The 18,168-nt window shown below is 35.2% G+C and overlaps 1 pseudogene; it reads left to right on the forward strand.

The window, feature by feature from the left end:
• Window positions 1-6,496: 6,496 nt before the first annotated feature.
• LOC112405495 (ornithine decarboxylase pseudogene) overlaps window positions 6,497-18,168 on the forward strand; it is a 24,266-nt pseudogene continuing 12,594 nt past the window's right edge.

Consider the following 18,168-nt stretch of genomic DNA (forward strand, 5'->3'; position numbering starts at 1 on the left):
TTTTTTTTTCGGTACACAGGCTTCTCACTGTTGTGGCCTCTCCCGTTGCAGAGCACAAGCTCCGGACGCGCAGGCTCAGCAGCCATGGCTCATGGGCCCAGATGCTCCACAGCATGTGGCATCTTCCCAGACCGGGGCACGAACCCTACAATATATTTTTGAAAATAATCTTTATTTTGTTCCATATTGTGATTGTTTCTGCTTCTTATAAATTAAAAATAAAATTAGAGTCTATTTGCGAGATAGATTAAGTTTAGCAGAAAAAAGTAAGCAAATAATAAATTATTGTAACATTTTATGAACCTTAAAGTCATAACCTGAAGGAAGTGTATGAAATAATCCAAAAAGAAAAGAATGACATTACTAATGATTTTTAGAAGGTGAATGAGAAATAAATCTACTGCTCTATTATCACACTTAATTTCCTTTCCCTTCAACTTTAAAATGAGTGCTTATCTGAGGCATTGATAAAGTATTTAATAATTTAATAATTGTATATCAGATATAAAGAGATAATGGATTAGACGGTAGGCTATAGCTCCTATGGCTTTTACTCATTATGACTTGACAGAGATGAGGAAAATGAGGAGAGAATATGTTGAAATACATTTTTCACACATATCTTTTATGATTTTATAAATATTCATAAGATTATGTAGTCTCCTGATATCACACATTCTCTAAGACTTCACCTTTCCTAAGTTTTAATTGACTAACTGTGCTCATATAGAAAATAATGTCCTTCAAAACCTTTTAAATATTTCAGTTTTCTTTTTCTGGACTACTTCCAAATTTTATATCTCTGCTTAGTATTGAGTGGAAATTCAAATAGTTTTTCAAGATGTTGATAAACCTTTTAATAATAATATTTTTGGTTTTCCATTCAATAATCTTTTGACAATGCTAACAACTTTGTAGGTCTTTGTTTTCCACTTGGCAGTCCATTGGAATGTTTCAGGGAACATTTTGCAATTAATCAGTCATCCAGTGACTTTGAGTACTGTATTGTGGAAGATCAAAAAAACCTTGTAAGGTAAGGTGTGATTACAGTGGAATGAATTTACAATGTGAACTGAAAATTTTCCCTACAAAACACTTTCAAACTTATATCCTCAAAAACCTTTTTTTTGTTTTTTAACTTTTCATTGACACCACATCAACTCCATGTGATTATATCTTCTATACTTGTCCACCTCAATATCTAAATTTTTGTTTCTACATACACTACATTTTGTGTTTTGAAGTAATCCTTAAACAGACTTCTATGTAATTTACATGGGATCCCTTAGATAAGTATAGACTGGAGTTCTTATTATATGTTCACTCTATGGTACATCACTACATTGACACATACCTGACACTCATCTGCCCACTCATGCAATTTCACTCATACTGCTTACAAGTTAAAAAAAAGAAAAAAAGAAAAGGTGTTTTTATACCATTATTTGAAAATTAGAGAACTTTAATGTCCACTTTCATCCATAACACAAATAAGTACAGCACCAGGACTGTATTGTCTGGTATCTAGATACTCTGTTCTCTGGTCTTCAGAATGCTATACTATTATTAGACATGTCCTATCAATTAATAATGGGCAATGTATTCCATGTTAAAAATGTATAAAGTCCATGTTAAAAAATGTATAAAGTCAAACTGATTAAAAAATTATCCGACCAAAAAATAAAAAGTCAAACTGTGGTGTTCTGAGATTGAGATGAGAGGCAGTATTTTTTTGAGAGGAACTGAGTGGGCCCTGTATCTTGTGAGAGTCACTTTCTTAAAAATCCCATCGTATTTGCCACTGCCATCACCACCTAGACTTAGAGAATCTTTCCCCCAAACTTCTCAAATTTAAATTTGTGCCTGTTCCTTTTCTGTGATTATATATAAGGTAAATCTGGGACATTTTAACAAAAAATGTAAAACCATAGTAAAAAAAAAGTTAGAAAGAGAGATATTTAATTGAATTAACAGGTGTACAGAACAATTTATTCATCTTCAGACTGTAACATCCTTCAGGGATAGTTTATCCCAAATCCTTAGACCGTCCCATGGCCAAAACTCCTATCATCCTCAAAGAGTTAACTTAAACCTAGCTAAACTTCTATAGTGTGGTTCTCGAGTGGGGTGATTTTTTTCCCCCAGGGATATTTAGCCACCAAAATCCAATGAATTGGATTTGGAGTACAGGCACTGAGGCTATAGCAATTTGGAACTGTAACTCACTGATGAATAAATGGAGTGGACTTTAACTGCATGGACATAAAGACTTCTGGTGGTGGGTAAACCAGCTGAAACTCTAAGTCATATATGTCCCTTGCTTTTTTAAGTTTAAAGATAGGAGTTTATGGTGTATCCATTCCTCTCTCTTTACCTACTGTTTCTCCCTTGTCAGGTATAACTAACTGGACTGGTGTGAAACATGCAGATATCCAACATAGCCAGAGTAGACATTCTCCTTTCTTCTTTGGGACTGGGAGAGCCACATAAAGTCATTTTCCTTCTCTGTCAATCCTCTGCCAGATTATTAGTGATTTCTGCAAATGCTTTCCTATGAATATACTAAATGTTTTGCCTTTATGGAGATCTCTTTTTCTTTCCTCCTAAGGTATTAACAATTGCAGAGAATTCCTCCATAATACTTTTCAACTCCTTCACTCATTTTCCTGATAGTCATCTTGGCATTTAATGTTTTCCCTAGATTTCTACACAATTATTTCTATAGGGTTGAATTTTCATAAAGCTTTCAACCTTAATTCTCCTGTTTCATTTGGCCAATTTCCTACCTGAATTCCTGGGACTAGGAATTACCTTTTCAGACTGTCTATTTCTATGTTTCCAAAATTCTTTTTTGTTAGCTGTTACAGAAACCAATTTTGTTTCTTTGCCTGTTTGCAAACATCTCACTGGCTGAGTTTTTCTTTCATGGCACAACCTCCCACAGAAGCCATACTTAAACATCTTTAATCTTGATCATAAGATACTCAGAGACAGTTTCATTGGTATTATGTTTCTATTCTCTGGAAAAATATTACTTAAGATATTGACCAAGAAATTTAATTCCACTGCTCATCATTGCACAAATGAAACAAATTATCATAATTTCTTAATGTAAAACAAACATTAATTTTTCAAGGTAGTAAAATCATCAGGTGGCTGGACCTGAGACGGGCCTAGCCTGACTTCTGTCTTTGTGAGTTACCTTGGGCTTGTGAAATCTGGTTCATTCTTAATGCCACAAACATCACAAACTCAAGGAACATCTTTCCTTCTTTAATTATCAAGTACAAATACACAAAAACTGTATAATTTCAATGATATTGTTAATATAAGCTAAAATATTTAAAACTCATCTGAGGTATGGGATGATTTTTTGTATCATTTTAGCCCCACAAATGTCTACTCATACCTTTGGTGTTTAAGAACCTATCTATTGGGTAATTTGCATAAACTGTTTTGTAGGTCTCTTTTCAAAATAATAACAATTCTTCTCTTATAAGGAATTTCTTTCCTTTGACATACATTTGAGGTTTCCTCTGTTGTAATCAAGAAAGGAAAAACAGACTAAGGACAAAAACAGACTAGGTATACATCACACACTAAATTGCATATTCAAATTAAGGAGCTGACTTAGCTTATATGGATACATTTCTGCCTCATTTTCTTACTTAGCAACCATGTTACATAGCCCATCTTTCTCACCTTCAAGCATTTGTCAATTTCTTTGAGCTTTTTTTTTTTTTTTCCTATTTCATACCAGGGAAGCTTGGCTGAAAAAGAGGCAGACAGACAGACAGAGGGAGAGAATGAATTAGAATTTTTCTCTCTTGTCAGTCTTAATCCTGCCTTGTAATTTCTGATTTAATCATTCCCTGGGATATTGACACTAAGGGGGAAAAAAAAAAGACTCAGGAGACAGCTTACATGTTTCCTACAGAAAGATAAACTTTCCTAAAACTTCCAAATGATAATAATATCAGAATACAATATAGATAGATCAGTGGTAATTTAAGAATTATACACTCACTGTATAGCATAGGGAACTATATACAATGTCCTGGGATAAACCATAATGGAAAAGAATATAAGAAAGAATGCATATATGTATAACTGAGTCACTTTGTTGTACAGCAGAAATTGACACATCGTAAATCAAGTATACTTCAGTTTTAAAAAAACTCCTTTCTAATTAATTATTTCTAAGTTAAATGCAATTGCGGAATGATAAGTGTAGAAACTGGAAAAGTTTTCACTGTTTGGCCTGGTTTATAAGATAGAATTTGAGATTTGTATTAATAAATATAATGTAGATTATTTCCACGTAGGGATTTTGAGTTTGCTAACAATGTCTAAATAGCAAATTTAAAGTTCTTTTAAGCCATAACCAGTGTTTTATGTTGGCTTATTCACAAGTTTAAAGGTGTGAATATATTTTCCTGAAGGATCCTCTGACACAGCACCTGCCACAAACATTCACTTTATCACTCTTGCCAGTGGCTGTACACGCAAGAAACTAATTTCTTTAATTTATTTCTAAATACACATTAGAGACATTATCTCACCAAGCTTCCCCAAATCCCTATTATACTTATATTACTGATGAGGTAACTAACACAGAGAGCACTAAAGGATTTTTCCGAGGTTATATGTATAAAATCGGTGCAGGGACCATCCCCCCTATTTATTGTCAGATGCCTGGTTAAGCAATCCTATCTCTCAGTTTTGCTTTAGTTATTTTGCCCAGGAAAAAGGTGTCCTTTTATAACAGACACCTAAACTTTTCCCAGGAGGGGACACAGTTTAATAGCATCATTTTTTTAAATACTGGTGCTTTCAGATCCACCTGTCTCCATATCCTCCGGGAGAATACATTATCAAATGTCTAATCTCTCTCTCACCTGCTATCAATAACTCTTTTGACCCTCAGCCATTGATCCCATTTTAAACAAAACAATGACCTATTTTAAACAAAATACTAAAATTTCCCTTTAATCCAGTTAGACTTTATATATTGTATTACTTCTCTCTACCTTTCCGAAAAGGAAATGAACATGCAGTTTAAATATTGGGAGACTGGGGTTGGACATATATACACTAATATGTATAAAATAGATAACTAATAAGAACCTGCTGTATAAAAATAAATAAATAAAAATAAAGTGCTTTCATACTCAAAAATAAAATATATAGATATATACAGTATATATGTTTATCAATCTCTTACTTCTTGACATCTTCCTGTATTGAAATGGTCCTCTATCTGTTGGAAGCTACTAGTAACACATTAATAACCAGTATCAACTGTTTCTATGATTTTTTTTCCCTTTTCTTCTTTCCATTGAGAAATGGAATATTTCCTGCCATATCAGTAAATAAAGGATGTCACATTCATCAGCAGTTGCAGCCCTCCACCATGAGCCAGTGAGTCCTGAGGAAACTCAGAAAGGAAAGAATATCTACCATCTAGCAGCTGTCAGACTACAGCCATTCCCTACGGTGAGCCCTGAGGAAACTCAGGATGTGAAAACACAGGATACCGGGCCCAGATAGCTGAGGTACATATCAAAGGAATGATTCCAGTGAGCCCAGACTCTTGAATCTTCCCATATATAGAAAAGCGCTAAATTCCTTAACTTGAGATATCTGGTTTTCTTTAATTTACAATGATCCTTTGAAGTTCTGACTACCTGTCATTTGTTACAAAACTTCCATATAACCTGGCTCCCCCCCACTCACCTCCTTGGAACACTTCTCTCAGGGTTACTTGAGATGCTGCCTCCCTGGCTTGAAGACCTAAAAATTCCCACTGAATAAAACATAACTCTTAACTTTTAGGTTGTGAATAACTTTTTAAGTCCATACCATTCTCTTTCCTTTCTTGGCTCCTATCCTCCTTCCTCTTCATTATCTCCTTATCTTCCCTCCCCCTATCTGTTTCTTTCCCGAATAACTTTCTTTAAAATTTGGAAACATAATACTTGCACTGAGTGAAAATAAAATATTCAAAAATGCTAAAAAATATTAAATGTCTCTCCTCCTAAAGTCCCTCTTCTCAGAGATTCCCTTTTAACCATTGATATTAATCTTTGTCAGGTAGGTATTACTATAATTTTAGATAATATGATTAATCTTTATTAATTTTTGTGATATATGATTTAGTCCTGTGTGGAAAACAGAGATCATTTTAGGTATTTCAAAGAGAAGGAATTAAATGTACAGAATTGGAGGGTCACTTCTGGTGTTTAGTTCAACATGTAAGGAGCTTGAAAGTTGTCATTCCCAGGCACCCAACAAGAAAAAGGATGAACAAACTAAAAATATACATCTCTCCTTAGATCCACAAAAGAATTGAGGTCAGGGTAAACTTCTATTCCCAGAGTTGGAGAGACAGACAAGGAGATAAAGAATCACAGCTTACTGAAGTTTTCTGTTTTGTGGGAACCAGGAACAGAGAAAGAACAACTAAACTGTAATTGATGAATTCCTGAGGCTCAATATGGACAAGTTTGTGTTAAAATCTCTAGAAAGTCCTAGTATTAAAGGACCCCTACACTGGCAGCCAACCCAGCCCTCTGTGGCTGTTCTCTTGCAAGGTACTGGCCTAAACCCCCATGGCTGAGCCCACTGCCATGCATGCACTTGGGCCTAACCCTTCTAGCTATGTACCTGCACATCATCGGCCTGACCCCTGTCACGGGTCCTCATGTTGAGATGTGCCCTGCCATCTGCCATGGGCCCATGTGAGACCCTGCAGCCGCAGAAGTGCACACCCACAGCCATGACTCCCACAGCCTGCACCACTGGGCTCAACCCAGCTGTGCATCTGCATGTCCCTGGTCAGACCCTTGTTACTGGCATCCACCACTGTGTGCCCTAAGTAAGACCTTGCTGCCATAGGTGTGCATACTGACATAGGGGTCCCACAGGTCCTTGTGGGCCTAGATACAGCCCTATCCCTTGTCACTGCCTGTACCACCAGGCTTGCCAGCAGTTGGCCCCTCCAACCCACTGGCTCAACACCCATCACTGGCCTCCACTGTCACATGCATCATACCCATGGGCATGGGGAGATGCCCCCTGCCATCTGCCATGTGCCAATTGGGAGACCCTGAAACCACAGGAGTATCCAACAACAACCAGAGGCCTGCATCTGCCAGTGTGCCCACAGTTGTCCCTGGCCCTTGCTGTTGGCCGTAGCCCTCACCACTACATATGTGTCTGCAATTGGCCTCTAATAGCATAAGGCATCTGAAGCTGGCCCCCTACAGCTGAATGTGTGCACACCATTGACTCCAGCCACCACCGCTGCTTGCCCGGATCCCAAGCCCCTGGACCTAAAGGTGCCACTGAAGACCCCAACAGACTTTGCAGCCACTGTGGACACATGATAATGGAATATTATTCAGCTATGAAAATGGAGGAGTCTTGCCATTTGTGACAACTTGGATAGATTTTGAAAGCATTATGCTAAGAGAAATAAGTCAGACAGGGAAACACAAATACTGTGTGATCTCACTTATATGTGGAATCTGAAAACATCAAACTCACAGAAACAGAGAGTAGAATGGTGGTTGCAAAGGGCTGATAGGTGGAGGAAATGAGGAGATATTGGTCAAAGGGTACAAACATTGATCATAAGATGAATAAGTTTCACAGATCTAAAGTACAACATGGTATTATTAACAATACTGTATTGTATACTTGAAAGTTACTATAACAGTAGAGTTTTAATTTTCTTACCATAAAACAACAGCAACAAAATTATAATTATATCAGTTGAAGAATGTGTTAACTAACTTTATTGTCGTATTTTGCAATATATATATGTATAAAAATCATTACATCATATACCTTAATGTTATATAATCTTATATGTTCATTATATTTCAATAAAACTGGAAAAAAAAACTTTAAAGAAAGCCTGCTGTGGAGAAACTTATAAAATACAAATAAGGCCTTTAGTTTACTTAATAGTATTATACCAATGTTGATTTCATAGTTTTGATAAATGTACATGGTTATATAAGATGTTAACATTAGTGCTAGCTAGGTAAAGACTATACAAGAACTCTCCTTATTATCTTCCTGACACTTCTCTAGATCTAAAATTATTTAAAAATAAAACATTTATTAATTCACCACAAAAAAATCAAGAAGCCTCTAGGGACACCCAAAGCTAACAAGGGAGACAAAAACCACCAGAGGAAAATTTAGCTTCTTACACCAAGCTACAGGAAACAATAAACACAGTTTACCTCATAGAGAGATAAACATGAAGCCTCATACTGAAACCTTTTTACCTCAGTGCCTTTAGCCCAGTACACTCTGTCCCACTTTCAACAGCAACAAAAGAATTACAAGGCATGCTAAAAGACAAAAAACACAGTTTGAAGAGACAGTGTGGACATCAGACATAGAAGGAATTATGTACAAATAATTTGGTAAGCATAGAAGAAAAAGAATAGAAGGAAATGAGGATGGAAAATTTATAAAAAAGAAAAGCAGTAATACAAGGAAGGGTCGGGGGAGAGATAACTGGGAGTTTGGGATTGACATGTACACAATGCTATATTTAAAATAGACAACCAACAAGGACCTACTGTATAGCATAGGGAACTCTGCTCAGTATTCTGTAATAACCTAAATGGGAAAATAACTTGAAAAAGAATAAATACATGTAAATGTATAACTGAATCACTTTGCTATACACTTGAAACTAACACAACATCGTTAATCAACTATACTCCAATATAAAATAAAAATTTTAAAAATTCAGATGCTGCTAATACTCCTGAATAGAAATTTACAACAGCTGCTGCACTATAGTAAATGCTTTTGCAACTAATATTTGAAGTGGTGTTGGGAGTTTTAGCCAGTGCAACTAGACAGAGGCAATTGGAGAGATATTGATTGTAATGGAAAAGTTATAAAGTTCTGTGACAAACAAAAAAAATGAATTTTGGGGAAACAAAAAATATATGAAGAAATGACTGCAAACAATAACAGAATCCAGTTAAATAGTAAGATATAAAGTTAACAGGCAGAAAAGGCAAGAAAAGTGTTCACCTCAATCCATAGTTTTATTGTTAGTAGTTATATTCATATTTAGAAATGTATATATCCTTCACATATTGTATATATATTTGAATAAAGCAGATAAATTACTTTATTAATGCTGTTCAGAACCAGGACATGAGCATAACAGAAAAGAAAGTATAAAATGAAGTAATTTGGACTTCCCTGGTGGCACAGTGGTTAAGAATCTGCCTGCCAATGCAGGGGACACGGGTTCGAGCCTTGGTCTGGGAAGATCGCACATTCCGTGGAGCAACTAAGCCTGTGTGCCACAATACTGAACCTGCACTCTAGAGCCTGCAAGCCACAAATACTGAGCTCATGTGCCACAACTACTGAACCCGCACGCCTAGAGCCCGTGCTCTGCAGCAAGAGAAGCCACCACAATGAGAAGCTTGCGCACGACAACGAGGAGTAGCCCCCGCTCACCACAACTAGAGAAAGTCTGCATGCAGCAATAAAGACCCAATGCAGCCAAAAAGAAAATAAATTTAAAACTTTTTTTTAAAGAGATTCTCTTAAAATGAAGTAATTTACTAAATCCCTTAAAATTTAAATTTGAAGTATCATTAGGGGCTTGTCTTTAGAAAATAAATGTTTAGTTCTACCCATGTAAGGACCAAGAAGCAATAATGGCTCAGTAGAAACAAGCATGACTAGTGCTTAGATATGGTCTCCAGATATATTCCCCACTTAAAGGAGCCAAGACTCCTTGAAGAAATGACAAATCCTGGATCTTGTCAAGATGTATGAAATGAGAGTAGAATATCTGTGCCACAAAGCAAATAACTTTTCAAAGATAGATTGAAGGGGTTCACTTGATTGAAGAAGGGATTTGAGTGTTTTAAAAAATGACTAAAGTTGATTCAGATTGAACATATAAAACTCCAGTTTTACTATGGGAAGCAACTAGGTCACCAATATTGTAATAAAAGTGTCAAACAAAGAGAAATAATTAGTCTTTTCTGAAATAACTATATTTCTGGTTAACAAAATAGCCCTAGCTGATGAGAGGAATTATTCTCTACAGAAGTCCAGCTAAGAATTGTGGAAAGAACTGGAAAATCAGAAGTTTAGAAACCCTATTGAAACACTAATTCAAACAAAGATTCTTAATGTGTAACTATTTTTATAAAATGTTGATAGAAAACTTCATAAATCTAATATTCAAGCTTAACATCACTAAAAATGAGACAATCAATTATTATTTGGGATTTGACAAATATGGAGTACATAGCACAACTTCTAAAGCATTCCTAACCACAACATTTGAACTAAAATCTTATTAAACCATTAGAAGTAACTTTTACTTCTTACCCACAGGGACATGGTAAATAGAATTATAAGTTAAATAAAGTCACAAAGAGTCAAACATTGAAATCCTGACTCAAACAAATCAAAATATGAAGGTATACTTTGTAACCATTGGGAAATTTAATGTAAAGTAAATATCAAATGATACCAAGAACTTATTTTTAATTTCATGGGTCATGATAGCATTGCTCCTATGTAATAAAATAGGCATTTTTTAAGAGATGTAAACTGATATAGAAAGGCAATGGCATAAAGAAGGGGACTTGCTGTAAACTATTTCAGTAGTGAAAAGCTAACAAACACAAAACAGGTTAGATAAAGCTAAGGCAACAAACTTCTGATAGCAAGCTGAATAATTTGGGTGATGAGTCTTTAGAGATTCATACCATTCTTTCTACTTTAGTATTGTATGTTTTAATACTTCATAGTTGATAAATAAAAGTAGATAAATAGATAAATGGCTAAAAGAACAGATAGAGAATAGAACGAAGAATCATAGTTCAAATTAAGCTCTGGAGAAAACAAATATAGAATAAGATTAATGCCAGGAATCCTTAAACTTACAGTAAACTAAGAAAAAAGAGCAGTAGCAAAATCTGGAGTAAGACAAAAGGGACATTTATTAATGTAATACAATTAGCTCCCCCTGGACTTCTCCCTATGTTGATAGGCAATAGCAATGATAACTCCCAACAGGTTAGAAAAATATAGAGCTGCTTAATAAGTAAGTTAAGTATCTGTTTGGTGCTAGGATCCAGGTGCTACCCTGAAGTATTTCCAGATAATTCCAGGAGACCAGAGAAAGACAAAAAGGTACATAGAAAACAACAACTCCAGTGCAAGTTTTAGGATGAGTTCCTAATTATAGGTCACAGATATTGGAGATGCAAGAGAGGAATAATAGTGTACCTGGGGTCAGATATATGACAGTGCCACTAGTTAAATAATAATTTCTAAAAGGGACTTAGGATCCAAAGGCCTCAAGATCCAGAAACTAAGAGACTTTTATAGCCCAAATGCCATACATCTCCCAAGCAGGTCAGCAGACGAGGATTATTTAGTCTTACAAAGATCAGGTTTCTCCAAAGGTAAAATCAAGAAAAGGTTTATTTTTCATAGCATTTACTCTAGCTAATAGTATAAGAAGTAAAACAATACCAAGAACTAACAATGCTTTCCAGCAACTTCTGACATACTAAAGGAGAGTCTAGATGCCCATTAGATCAAGAGCGACTGAAGGTGATCCTTTCAACATTACAGACTAGGAGCTGAGCAGGGAGTGGTGGAGCATTGAGGCCAGATATGGATCCTGCAGGTCTCTAAGGACTTGAGTTAATGTCTTCTAGTCAGCAAAATATCACAATTTTATCATGGGATTCCAGCAGGTATAACAGCAGCTTCACTGACAAGCAATCCTGTATGCCAATTCAAATAACTTTGGAAATATATATGGTGATATTCATTACTGTTTTTTTTTTCTATTTAAAGCAATATCATCTTGTTCTTTTTGTCAGCTTTATTGAGGTATAATTGACAAAATTGCAAGATAGTTTGTGAATTCATCAAAATTTGAGAAGCTTGGTATAGAACATCTATGAAGTTAAGAGCTAGGTTACCCATTGTAAAACATGGTACCAATCCCTTTAAAATAAGTTAATTGATTTAAATCAAGCACTCTCATACTTTTCAAATATAACATTTATACCCAGATTATAAAGGTACCACATTAGAAATAACTTTCTCTACCCTATTTTTAATTTAAGATCATCAGGTTTCAACTAATATTGTGACCAAAGAGAGAAAGTCTCAATATATAGTAGCATTTGATTTGGAGATCCAGAACCTAAAAGGGATTTATAAATTGAGATATTAAATACATTACTATATACTACTATTTATTTATATATTGTAACTAGTATATAAATATACTACTAAATATACTAGTATAATCAAATCCTACATTTAAGAACAAGCAAATACTGATTTTCAACTGCCAAAAAAAAAAAACAATAGAACAGGAAATTAAACATTTTGGGAAAACCAAATGAATGTGAGTAATGAAATTACAGAAAATTTAACTCTAAAAGGATATTTTCAAGTGAGAAATTTTAAATGTTAAATGTTATAATTATAATGTACCAAATATCCATAAAAGTAAGAAAAACAAGCTATTATCTAGTAGAAATAACCAGATTTTTGAAATTTTAGTACATTTTTTCTAAGTTGGAAAAAAAATTCAATTAATGGACTGAATAGCACTATGAACATAGATGACAATGAAAATCTGATTTTGAAGGCAGAAATTGATTTTTCTTCTAAAATGCAAGTGATATGAACAAAAATATGAAAATTGTGAATGAAAATGTAACATACCAGATGATCCAAAATTTCACTTATCCTTCTAACAGGGATTGCATAGGGAGAAAAATGAGGTAAATGAGATGCTATTAAAACAAGTAAACCTGTAAAAATATTGTTTCAAAGCAGAAGAAAAAAAAATAAAAATTAAAAAGCAACAAGTGTAGAGATGTTTCCAGGCAGAAAAAAATAGTTACTTAAAAAGGAATAAGAATCTGGCAACAAAATTTGCAAAAACAACACTAAACACAAAAAGACAATATCAATCCATATTTTGTAAACAATAGAAGCTAATTCTGGTTATCTTAAACAAATAGGGGTTTTATTGGTGTGATATAAGTGGATCATATAATTAATGATTATAATGATAAATAATACCAGTATAGATATTTAGAAATTAGAAAAAAATAAAGATATTTCACAGGCTACACTGCAGAGACAATTTGGTCAGGAAACTCCCAGTACCATTGCTGGGTGCTGCCCTTGCCACAGACAGATATGAAAAGGGAGCTTCACCTTCTCTTTCATCTCTCTCTCCCCTCTCTCTCTTCTCTCTGTCTCACTGGCTTCAGCTTAAATACCCTAGGATGAACAATGTTACTGACTGATGCTACTTTTGATGCTTATACTTTAACTGTTAGTGGCTGATGAGAAGGAAAATCCCTTGTTATGATCCTCCAGGTGTGATGCAGCAAGAAGAAAAGCATTACACTGATATTATGAAATTTGGAAAATTAACCAAATACCAGGAGTTACTCTTTTATCACTTGATGTTGTGATATGATGCATAACCTCAGGAATCCTTATATTCCATTCTCATATCTCCATATCCTCCCATATTATAGAAATTTTTGTTCCTCTGCTCATCAGGATTAGTCATTTCAGAGAGTGATACAACTGCACAGTTTACCTATTGACTGAGTCATGAGGGTCCCCAAAGAGACAGGTGGCAGGCTTAATTTCCAACAACGATGGGACCATTGTGGTGATCCATAATGTAAGTTCTAACATTTTCACTTGGCAAGAATGGTAAAAATTTACTGGTGATTGATAAGGTGTATTTCTGAGGGAACTCATTCCCACTTCCAACACATGGATTTTAAAATCCATGAAATCTGAAAATGGGAAGAACTGAACACTTTTTTCTTATTAGGTCAAAAAATATACAGTATCCTGATAAACAGCACCTTTAATCTCATATGCTATAGTCTTCTAACATTTCAATAAAATATAACACTATATTTTATGGTTAATGTAGCATATGATAAGACAGGTAAGTCACATGGCCTCAGTTCTTTTCTGTGTTTCTTTCACTGAAAAAGTGTTGTTTTTTTTTTTTTCTTTAAAAGCAAACTTGTATGGTTTAATAAGTTTTAACACATCCAGTGAATATATGAATTCAGAAACATGATGGGCAGGATAATGTGTACAAGGCAGAATATGTCTAATCCCACTGCCCCCACCATTATTGAAAAATTCCAATATAATTAATTAGTTTCTCTCTGTTCTTCTTACTCCCAAGGTACAGAACCTAGAAAGGGAAAAATCCATACCATGTATGTAACTTATTCACTTTCTCCTTGTAGACACCTACGTCTGTATTGTCCTTGTAAACCTCCCTGTAAAAATGTTAAAATAATTTACTATAAGGAAAATAACCAATGAAATTATATAATATGACTTTATCAGAGTCTACTTGGTTCATCTAGACTGCTTCTCTGAAACAAATCTGACTATAAAGTAGAGGTTATGTGTATACACTCTCCAGCTTACATGATTAATAGAGTATTAAAACTAAGTCCCAAATTTAAACAGCTTCCTTTGAGCTCACATCTACCACATATAATCAATGTTAGCCTGCATCTCTGAAACCAAAATACATACCAATGCTTAAAAGAAATAATTTAAAAGTTTAGGGCATTGCAAGAGAGGAAAATGTTATTCCTATGCCTGATGCCTGATTTTTGTTCATATCTGTTTCTATTAGTAAATTTCATGATATGTAAGATCTATGATTTCTGAGAGTATATAATTTTATATATTTTCATAAAAAATTGTTGTCGATGAATGTCTTAATGTGGGGTGGGAGATGGGGTGGAAGACACTTCCAGCAATGGGAACCTATCAGCAGTGACACTATCAGATGCTGTTTTATGCAACTCTGCTGTTCAAAAGTAGCATTTCCTCCATTCTTCAACTATAATGGCTTGTTCATAAATTCAGTAATTGACATCCACAGAATAAATCTTCTAATCCATAATGCTTATTAAGAAGAATTTCCTCACCTCTCTTTTCTTAGTGCTTTTATTGACCATAAATATATGCTAAGATGCTGGACCCAAATTTATTAGTCCATAAGATATCAATGTTTTTCTATCCCAAAACTCTTTATTACCAGTTCCCATTATTTCCACCCATAATGGCAGAGAAGAAGAGTCTTGTTCTAACTATAGCCTACACCAGATAGAAATCTTTCCATTATTCTGACCTCCATTCAAAGTTGGCACTATAAGTGACCCAATAAATTGGCTAAAGCAGCATACCCAAATACATTAAACTCTAGGCTACCCCACAACCCTGCAACTTGATCATGACACAGTTAGTCTAAGACTGGGCTCCTAATTCCTGCTTTGGCAAAAGCTATAGGAGGAGTAAACTATTTATGTGAATGTGTTAGAGAATGTAAAATACAGATTAGTAACACAGAAAGGCAACTCATTTTAGATATGATAAACTAGGGAAAGGGTACACCTCTGCTGCTGACCCTAGGTCCTTTCTTTTACTCATTCATGGCCCCAGACTAGCCCAACGATGGCAGAGTAAAGACTGACACTTTTAAAACTGTGGGAAAGGACTTCTCTGGTGGCACAGTGGTTAAGAATCCGCCATGCCAATGCAGGGGACATGGGTTCGAGCCCTGGCCCCAGAAGATCCCACATGCCATGGAGCAACTAAGCCCGTGCGCCACAACCAGTGAGCCTGAGCTCTAGAGCTCCTGAGCCACAGCTACGACCCTGCGTGCCACAACTATTGAAGCCTGCATGCCTAGAGCCCATGCTCAGCAGGAAAGCCACTGCAATGAGAAGCCCACACACTGCAACAAAGAGCAGCTCCCGCTTGCCACAACTAGAGAAAGACTGTGCACAGCAACGAAGACCCAATGCAGCCAAAAATTAATTAATTAATTAATTAAAATAAGACTGTGGGAAATATTGAATAAGGTTTAGGAGGGTTAAGTACAGGTTACCTATACTCTAGTCAAATAGGACATAACATAAAACTAATAATGAGTACGAGCAAACAAGATTGGTGGCTCTGACAGTCTTCATGTATCTCCTTCAGAGTACAGGACTGAGAAATATTAGACAGAAAGAATACAGGGAGGTAGGAAGGAAGGGGAAGGGAAGAAAGATGAGAGTAAGGAAAGAATAAAGAAGGAAGAAAGTAAGAGAAGAAAGGAGATAAGGAAGGAAGGAAGGAGGGAGGGAGGGAGGGAAGGAAGGAAGGAAGGGAGGGAAGAAGGAGAGAAGGAAAGAAGAGAGATAGAGAGAAGGGTATTAAGAAGTGCACTCTTAACTTTAATCAACTCTATCCAGATGAAGTTAAGATCTCATAACTAGTGCTAATCTTGGGGCCATCATACCTTCATGGTTATTTATTGTTGTGTAACAAACTACCCCAAAACTTAGTAGTTTAAAATAAAAACCATTTTATTATATCTTTAGGGGTCATTTTGCTCACCAGAAAATAACATGATCATGATTTTAATAAATTTTTTATTTCAACCCCACATATCACATTCAGGCAGATTTTATGTACCAACCAAGGTCTTGTTAGCAGTGGTAGAAACAGACAGTTGTTTTATTTCTATTGACCATTGTTTCTACAGTGGTAAATTAAATTCCTTAGTTAGAAACAACATTGTATAGGATACAATTATTGTAAAGAATGCATTTAGTAAGTTCACAGGTGACAATTTTGGAAGAAGTGCTTTAGGCTGAGAAGACAAATCTATAATCAGAATTAATGTCTATAGTGAGGACAAATCACTGCTCCATCTATAATCAAAAGAATCTAATGTAATTAGCCTGCTTAGAGGTGTTTGGTTATACCCCTGGGACACAACTTTATATCAGCAATAACCTAGTACATAGAGTGTCTTTCCCTGAGCTAGAAAAGGGTGCTGCTTTCTTCAAGATTTTCAATCGTTTACTTACATCTGATAGAAAATTGCCATAATACATAATTATTGGGTTGGCCAAAAAGTGCCTTAAGTTTTTAAGTAAATATAAAAGACACATTTTTCATTTTCACCAAGAACTTTATTGAACAACGTATTCAGCCTTTTGTTCCACTACCTTCTGACATTTTTCAGGCAACTTCATAATTCCATCTTCCCAAAACTTTTTATATTTTTGAGCAAAGATCTGTTCCAGGTGCATTTTACAGTCTTCCAAGGAATTGAAATTTTTTCCAGTAAGAGAATTTTGTAAAGACCAAAATAGATGGAAATCTGAAGGTGCAATGTCTGGTGAATATGAAAGATGAATCAGAACTTCCCAGACAAGCTGTAACAGTTTTCGCCTGGTCATCAAAGAAACATGCCATCTTGAGTTAGCCTGATGGAAGATTGTGCATTTTCTGTTAACTAATTCTGGACGCTTTTCATCGAGTGCTGTTTTCAGCTGGTCTAATTGGGAGCAGTACTTATTGGAATTAATCATTTGATTTTCCGGAAGGAGCTCGTAAGAGAGGACTCCCTTTCAATCCCACCATATACACATCAACTTCTTTGGATGAAGACTGGCCATTGGTGTGGTTGATGGTGGTTCATTTCACTTGCCCCACGATCTCTTCCATTCCACATTATTGTACAGTATCCACTTTTCATTGCCCATTACAATTTGTTTTAAAAATGGAACGTTTTCATTATGTTTAAGTAGAGAATCTCATGTGGAAATACGGTCAAGAAGGTTTTTGTCACTTAACTTATGTGGAACCCAAACATCGAAGCGATGAACATAACCAAGCTGGTGCAAATGATTTTCAACGTTTGATTTGGATATTTTGAGTATGTTGGCTATCTCCTAAGTGGTATAATGTTGATTGTTCTCAGTTAATGTCTCGATTTGATCGCTATCAACTTCAACTGATCTACACGACCATGGAGCATTGTCCAATGAGCAATCTCCAGCACAAAACTTGGCAAACCATTTTTGACACGTTCGATCAGTCACAGCACCTTCTCCATACACTGCACATACAATCTAAAAAAATTGTTTCGAAGGAAGTTAAAGACAACTAAGTGCTCCCAGAGCCATCTTATGGAAGAAACTGAATGAAACTTTTGGCCAACCCAATAATATATTGTGTATATATATATATATATATATATATATATATATATATATATATATATAT

This window comes from Neophocaena asiaeorientalis, unplaced genomic scaffold, assembly GCF_003031525.2.
Source record: "Neophocaena asiaeorientalis asiaeorientalis breed wild unplaced genomic scaffold, Neophocaena_asiaeorientalis_V1.1 scaffold367, whole genome shotgun sequence".
Classification (NCBI taxonomy): domain Eukaryota; kingdom Metazoa; phylum Chordata; class Mammalia; order Artiodactyla; family Phocoenidae; genus Neophocaena; species Neophocaena asiaeorientalis.